Raw genomic sequence first — 8,930 nt, 5'->3', positions numbered from 1 at the left:
AAACAGCATTGATGACAAAATGTCACCCTCACTGTCACATGCCCAACAGCACTCACACTGTTGGAGGCAGAGGTGATGAGATTTCATTTCTTTTTTGCAGCAGAGAGAAACTCCTTTTTTCTGTGCCCTCTTTTCTTGAAATAGCACCACACTTTTGCTGTGCTCCCCATCATCCATCAGCACTCGCAGTGTGCTGTGAACTCCCAGCACAGATCACCATCACCTGCACTGCAGGATCAAGTGCCTCAGCTGGAAAAGCAGCTGCTGCTCTGGCCTGTGAGAAGGGCAAACCCTCGAAATGCTGAGAATAGCTGTGAGGAGCCAGGAGCAGTTAAATTCAGCTGTAGTTATTCCTCACCTCCCAACTCTTTCCAGGAGTCTCCAATGAAGGGCTTTAAGGAAGATCTGCACTGGGAAAGATGCTCTCCTTCCCCCTGTCCTTATGATGACTTTGGTCCCTCTCAGGGATAAGCAAGGCTGCTGCAGCTCTCCTGGTGAGGGAGCAGGACTGGCTTTGTGGATGTCTCCTTCTCAGTTACTTGACAGGTTGCTGAAATTTCCCTAAGGAATCCAAGAAAAATAAGTTGAAATGAAGTGCTATAAATGTGAACCAGCGTAGAGTTTTCTCAGGTAAAGACAGGGCATTTTGTATAGCCAAGGGGCTTTCTTCCTCCCAGATTTCAAAGGTCTCCTGTGCACAAAAGCAGTAGCAAACTGCTGAAAGAAAGGTTACATGCATTTAAAATGTAGGCTTAGGGAGCTTTGCTGTAGGAGTTATTCCTGGCTCCCACTAAGATTCTAAATATACTATTCTTTGTGTGTGAATTTTACATATGTTCTTGTTAAAAGAAAGGTCACACTGTGAGATTGCTGTATTTTTACATTTCTGGATATAGTGGATTCCAGAGATGTAAATTTTCCCTTCAAAATACTACCAACTATCACAATTTTTTGCCTGAAGAAACAGCATCTCTGGCTGTTTCCAGCTGATAGCTACAGATCAGTGCTGTTTGAACATCATTTGATCTACTGAGATGGCTCTAAGTGAGCAGAGTTGATGGTTTTGTGGAGTTCTAGTTGTCTGCTCCAGTTGAAAGCTAGTTGTCTGCTTCACTGGAGATATAAGCTGAAACAGCTGATCAAGACTGAGATCTTATTTGAATAGTTAAACACTGGCTTCATCTGAGCATTAACTAATTTGCATGGCAAAATTCCAATTTACCATCTATCACTTAAATGACAGCTTGTGAAACAGTAGTTCAGTATACTTCACTTGCAGTGTTAGATTTCTATTCAAATCAGGAGAGGAAACATATGTGGAGTGTGTGTGTTGGGGCAGTCATTGTAAAACACACACACAACGCATACTTAACACCAAAAGCTTCAGATACGAAATGCAGAATATAAATACGGAAATTATTCTGGTCCATTAGAAAAGCCACAACAAACAACACAACAAACAACTGTTTGAATTTAACAGAAAAAAATAAATAGTATGTTAAAACCTTCTCTTAATCCATAGGACCAGAGGCATGTGGAAAATATAAATTTGTTTCCATGAGCATTATAGCAGCATTCCACTGACTTGTCCCTTAGAAATTACAAACTGCCACAAACACACAAAAAAAGGAGATCTACCCGTTTTCCTGGAATGCAAAAAGTCCTGTGCTTGTTCCTTGGTTTGGAGCAGCTAAAGCACCCAGTTACAGAAAAAGTTATTAGGGGTAATCCAAAATCTGCTGTTCTGCATTGTGACACCACTGTCACCCAGGTGCACCCAGGAACTGGATGAGATCTGTCTGAAAACATGATCAGCTTGCGGAGTGTATTACAAAGCCAGTGTGGTTCAGGTTTGTAACTTGACAGTTTAAAATAGGAGCCATTTTGGGAAACAGGAGCAATGGTGACCGAAGCACTGTTGCATTCAGACTACTATTACAGAGCCAGAAACCCCTCTGAGGTTACTCAGAGCCTGGACAGCCTTGGGGGCTTCCTCACAGCCAGGAGGGTAACACAGCCTCCCATCTGTCAAGAGGAATTTGGAAAAGGATGCATTTTGACTTCGGGGAGGTTTAATTTTTTTTTTTTTTCTGCAGGGATAATCTAAATATATTGCTACTCTGTTCCATATCAGGGCTCGGCAATACAAACAAAATTCTCTCTGAAACAAACACACATTCTCACCACTGCCCCAAGTGCCTCTGCTGCCTTGTAGATCCCATGAGCTCCTGTGAAGTACCTCAGTTTTGGGCTACAAAAGATGTCCACGGTTCAGCACGACTCCCAGTGTATTTCAGACACTGTAGACTCAAGAAGAAACCTGCAGAAAATAATTAGTTTTCAGTGCCGTGGCGATAGCCTGGGAAGCCAAGCGGAGCGGTCAGCAGGCTCTGCAGGAGGCTGGTGCTGAGCAGCACAAATACAAACATTCTGCATCACTTGGCTTCCAGGACAGGGAATTGCTGCTCCTGGATGCAGTTCCCAGTGCTGATGTGCCCATTCCAGATCCTCAGTACAAGCCACTTTTACACCATGCTAGCATATCCCCTTTTCTGTATGCAAGTCACAAGCATGAACCTCCCAGGAGCCTTTTTCATGCAGAAATGCAGCTTTTCCCCAAACCAGATCCTAAGCATTAAAGCAATATTCTTTGGTTACCCTTGTAGAGGTGATCCTTCAGCACCAGCAGAGGCTCAGAATCCTGCAGTAGGTGGAAACAAACGCACTTATTTCTTGAAAAGCCAAAGTGATGCCTTTAATTAAACGGGGTTTAAATGCCAGTGACATACACTGGTGAAACAGGGCTGTTTGTTTTCCATATGGGAGCGTTCCAGAAACTTGTTGCCATGTTTATGCATGCTATGGTTCCACTGATCCTTTAAAGGGATCAAATGGCCTTTTAGCTGTTTTCATCAAAAACTTAAATGCATGATCTTAAAAAACTTACTTCTGCACAAAAACCTAACCTGGAACTATGGATGCAAGTCATAATCCAACTTAAGTTTTGCCAAAGAAAAAAACCAGGGTGATCAACGTTTTCCCATTTCATAGAATTATAGAAAAGTTTGGGTTGGAAGGGACTTCAAAGACCATAGACTTCCAATTCCCCTGCCATGGTCAGGGACAGCTTCCACTATCTCAGGTGTCTCCAAGCCCCATCCAACCTGGCCTTGAACACTTCCAGGGATGGAGCACCCACAGCTCCTATGGGCAATCTCTTCCTGTGGTGCACAGTAAAGAACTTTTTTCCTAATATTAAATATTTCATGCTCCAAATGCTGAATTTGGCATCATGTTTATTTTACTGTGTGTATCCTCCTCACCCCATTCCCTCAGATAGATCATGATTAGAAGTTCTGCAGGTATTTTTTGCCAGAGCTACTGCAGGAGGAAAATTCTGCCCTCCACATGTGTGTGTGTGCTGGAATGTGTCTGATTCCAGTAAGACATATATTAAAAAAAATTAAAAACATGTGGGAGAAAAATCAGTTCTGAAAGTCTGTGGTCACATTTCAGCCTTTTCATTCTTGCGAGACACACTTGGGGAGGAAATTAAGAAACCAAAACCAAATACACACAGATGAGGGAAAAATGAGCTTAGATGTAAACACAGGACCCTCAAAGAGCAGATGGAAAAAACACACCATGGCTGTATTAACCTCTGAATTTAACCATCACTTATGATTAAACAGGTAATCACAAAACCACACAAAAAGTGTGCCCTGCTCACACACTCTTAATGCACCAGGAAGATGCTTGTGCTCTGTGTGCTGTTTGCTTACAAAAGGAACTGCTGGCTCTCCCCTCTTCTCCCAGAGGAGATGGGCATCTTGCCAGTGTTTCATTTCCAAGTGCCATTGTTCACCTAGGGCTTTAGCAAAAAAGCTTTTGCTTATTTATTACTAATCCTAGCCTAAGTAATGATCTTTTTAAATCCTTTTACGTTTTAAAACAAATTTATCAGACAATGACACCAAACACAATGTTCCCCCAAACCTCTGGCATTTATTTTTTCACTTGATGGGTAATTCTATAATTCGCATATCCGTGGATTGCTTTATTGGTTCATGAAACCTGCTTCTAGGAGCATTATTTTGTCAAAATATAAATTTTACTCAGCTTATGAGGGGTCTTTTCAACATGTTTTTGTTAGTTATATTCTTGACAGCAGAGTAACAGAGAGGAACAATTTTTATGGTATAGTTTATCTGTGAATATTAGTAAAATACTGGTTGTCGCTGTTGAGCAGCTAGCAGAGTAATGAATGCATCGGTTCTCAGTGGCAAGAAGGAATGACCTTTATTGTTTTGATTTCATCACATATATAGAGTTCTCAAAAGTCACCCAGATTGGTCAGTCAGAAGCCTTCCCCCAGGCCTGATTGGCCAGGCCTGCACTGCCCAAGTTCTGGGACACTGTTCCAAAACATCCAAACTTTATCTTTATTTATAAAACACAAGAAAACTTCTCATGGGAAAAACTGTGCTAGCCACAACTGGTGTGTTTGTATATTATATTATTCAGATATGTATTAGACAGAATGTGTGTTTTTAATCAGTAATAAAGTATTTTTAGTAGCATAATCTTCCTTTATCTTCATGATTTGGTGTAAATTCATGGTATAAACCTGATCAAAACCAGTTTGAGAGACCCAATGTTACCTGGTCCCATCCATTATTGGTAAGTGAATATCAGCTGGCTGCTTGTGTGACTTTGCTGGCCTTCCATGCAGTCTGTAATCTCCTCTGTGAAACAATTTACCTCCCATTTCACTAGTCTGGAGCCAACAGGAAACACTTGCCCAGCAATTTGCAATGCACACATCTGAAGAGTTGTTTGGATTTTTCAGAAGGGTTGGAATAAAGCAATTCACGTGAAAACAAATACCAGCAGCAAATCCATCCAATCTTCAACTTCAGCAGTGCAGCTCTTAAGAAAATACATGGTAAAAAAAAATCCCATTACCTACTTATAGAAAAAGTTTTAGCAGATTATTTAAATACCTCGTGGAAATGAAGATTTGCTTGTGAAATCTCTGCATTCCCAGACAGTAGTGCCAGAGGACAAGAACACCCCAGAAACTGTCAAGGCAATTTTGTGGTTCCAGTCTACACAGAAACCATTATCCCATGCTGGAAAAGGGAAAATCAGAACACATCATCTCTAGGCTGTGATTTATTTTGTTTATCTTTGTACCAAGGAGTCTTACCTTTCAGCATCCAAGCAGCAAAAATCAAAAGATGAAAGATTTCCATAATTTACACCAATTGGCACAAACCCCACAGAAAAAGCTATTTTGAGGTATTTCCACCTTATCCAGCCTTACAGGCAGAGGGAAAAAACACCAAAGAAGCTGATGGGGACTTGCAGAAGCCACTCTTTTTCCATGAAAACCACAGCAACTCTCCAAACCCTCAGCAGGGAGAAGGAATAAACCAAACCCTGGCATTTCCTGTCTCAGCATCACGTGGGACAGAGCATCACACAGAAGCTCAGACTGACTTCCACCCTCCTCCAGAGAAGCAAATGAACAGTCAGTAAACAGGAACCTCATACAATTGACCTCAAGCCCTGTGAATTGCCCTGTAACACCTCCTACACCTGTGTGGCCCTGCTGATGTCAAGAGACCTGACTGCCCAGTGGTCACCAGTCAAAATAAAAACTCTGCCCCAAACCTGGGATAATTTTCCTGCTGATATTAAAAAAAACTCAGAAGATGAGAGCAGTAATTTCAGCTGTACTTGAAATCACTGGGATTAAAATATGATCCTGATCTGTTCTCCTTTATAATTAAACCAGTAGACTAAACTATAGTGGTAAGGTATATTATCTTTGCAAAAATTCACTTCCTTTTCAATTATATGTAATTTCCACTTCATCTCCCACTTATATTTATTCCACAAACAAGCCATTGTGTTATTAATGATTCAGAGTTCCCCAAATCCATATGCTTTATGGATTTTATGTCAAAGTGGACTCATAATAATTTAATGAGGAAAAAGAATACTATTTTACTGTAGTCACGTCTTACACTACCTAGCCAATAGGCCTATAAGCAATTCTAAATCTTTCTGTAACTGCACCGTGGAGATTACAGAAAAGAAATAGGCATTACCAGCATGCTCTGCCCCCCATCCCTCAAAATGATTGATGTTTTCCTGCAAGACCTTTTTTAAGAACTGCTATGTTTGTTGGAAACTGTTAATTCCTCTCTGATAGTTGTACACCTACGTAGAGGTGTAAGAAAATCCTTTAAGGTTTTGTAGCAAGCAGAAATCAGGTGGATGATAAAGCAGAGCTATCAGTCACATTAGCAGTCAAGTGAATGTGATTCTCCTCATTTTTCTGAAGACATGTAGTTTCTCTGTGAATGCTCAGAGATTTAGCTATTCGCATATTGGAATGACATATTTAAAGTAGTGAATTTCACATTAGCAATGCAGATGGAGGAGCGAATAATCTTGGAAAATTAGATGGTGGGAAGGCTGGAGTTAGAGAGTAGGGTGAGTGTTGGAAATCCTAGACAAAGCAGAGAAGAAGGTTAGTAAAGGGGAGGAAGAATGGTAAAAGCAAATATGTAAAGTTAGAAAAAGAAGGAAAAACTGCTATAGAAGAAAAGAGTGGAAGATGTAATAAAGGACCTGGGAGAAAGTTTAAGAGAAAATACAGATTATCATCTAGCAGAAACATTAAAATGTTCAGATAGCAGCACTTCAATGACACTTTTTAATAAGATATGTGTTGTTATGTACAAAGTTGTTGCCATTTTCTCACAGAATAGCTTTCTGGGGTCCCTGCCCCCCAGCCCTGCAGTTGTGCCAATCACTTACTGCTCGATTAAGATGCCAAAATGCCTCCTGGTATCATTCAGGTTGAGCTCTATTGTACACTCAGAGGCACATGAACAGAAAAGTGCTGCAGTGGCTGCTCGGGAGATAAGGAATTTGTATAAAGGAAAGCGTTAAGACCGGGGAGGGGGAGAGAAGGGATAAGGAAAAAATCTCGGGGAAAAAAGGAGACATTCAAGAGACATCAGTCTTGAAATTAGCAGCTCATTAATTCTCAGCTTATTTTCAGTCTCTGTGGAGATTTACCATATGTGACAGCTACTCAGCCTCGGAGTCCGATTAGAACAGTTTTCCAGCTAGCAGCAGGCTAAATTGCCACCCAAAAGCCCCATCATTTTCAGCAAAGTTTGATGAGCTGGTTACCCTTTCAGAGCCACGTTGGGTGCACTGAATTGCAACTGGCCTGCTGTTTTTCTCATATCACTGCTGACAGATGAGCCTGACTATCATCCGAGATCCACCTTGCTCATGCTCATTTGGACAACAAAGATAGCAACTGAACTGAAAGAAAAATTCCAGGAAAAGTAATTGAAGACAAGTTTAAAATTTCAATAGATTTTCCTGGAAATTTGCCTGCAAAGCATATTGTTTACATATCCTCCTCCATGCAGAAGTTTGCAAGCATCTCCCAGGATGCCTGCTGCTAATGCTTTAGCCCCTGCCCTGGCCAGGTTTCTCCAGGATGCTCTAGGCCAAGATCAATTTGTCAATGCCAGGTTGTATGATGATTTATGACTACAGCTGAGTGAGGATGCTGGCCATGTTCTGTCTCTCCCTAACGAGCTGTGTTGAACTCAAGCCATCCCAAATCCCTAGCAGGCTACGTGGATGCATGCTCAGAGAGGCTGGAGCTGTTTACTGAGTTTCCAGGTATAATTTTTGTACTTGGAAAATTTTGGAAGAGAAAATGTGAAATTGTTCAAAACTGTGTTGCACTGTGGTAAATAAAGCATATCACAAAGGGAGCTAGGCTTGTCTAAGAGATGGGGAAAAAGCTTCTCAAAATCAGAATTTTATTTGGTCAGGATTTCTCACATCACAAGTTACCTAAGGAAGGAACATCTGAGCACATACCAGATACACCTGAATAAGTGGCAACAGGTATTTTAACAAGTACATAGGTGCAGGGAACCTGTTAATTAGGCTGCTCTGGGGGAACATGAGGCTCTGATTTTCCTAAAGCAAACAGCGAAGAAGTAGAATGGGATCAAAGAACAAAATCATACCTTAAAAAATAAAACAAACAATGAAAAGAGAGGGTAAGAAAATTAAGAGTACTGAAACCAGGATACAATTACAAATGCTACAGTCCAGACTGTAAGAAATAAGAAATTTAAGAATAGTGGTGTGAAAAATGAGTTACATGAATAAGAAATGGCTTGTATGAGCAGCATGAAATAGACATTGCACTCTGAGTAAACCCCACTTATTGTTTGGGACTGTTTTAGGTAAGATACTGCTAAAAGTGTATGAAAGGATAAGGATCAAATCCTGTCTGGCAGTGAATTAATGCCTGATCAAACTATTTCTCTGAAAGAAAACTTTATTTGTTTTTCCGAATAAGAAATTCCTTTCTGGAGAGATGTGAAAATTGCCAAAAGTTCAAGTTCTATAAAGTGAAACAGGAGATACAGCATCTTTTAGCAGCACTGGCCATTGGTTATTGTTATTGGTTTCTTTTTCCAGTGCAGCCATCCAGGAGTGCTTTATCAGAAGGATTATGCTGATAATTGGCTACACCTCAAGTAAGATGGACCTGAGTCTATTGCAGGGGAGTAGAAGGCAAAAAAAAAAAAAAAAAAAAAAAAGAAATAAAGAAGAGGACCAGAGTAAAAAAGAGTTATTAACATTTCCTCAATATCACAGAATGAACTAGCAGGTCAAAGTTGTAACAATTTCATTTCAGAATAAAAAAAATCAATGCTGAAGAATGATGAAACAACAGCTCCCATGGCTGCTTCAGGTGTTATGATACTATTATAACACAATAACCTTATTATTCACTGTGGTTGTTCTTTGCATGTCGACCACCTGTGACAAGTGTTTCTGAATCTGTGCATGGACAAAATTTCAAATTAAAT

The sequence above is a fragment of the Lichenostomus cassidix genome, chromosome 1, assembly GCF_008360975.1.
Source record: "Lichenostomus cassidix isolate B80296 chromosome 1, HeHo_3.0, whole genome shotgun sequence".
NCBI classification, from domain to species: Eukaryota; Metazoa; Chordata; class Aves; order Passeriformes; family Meliphagidae; genus Lichenostomus; species Lichenostomus cassidix.
Note: the sequence above shows the minus strand (reverse complement) of the source record.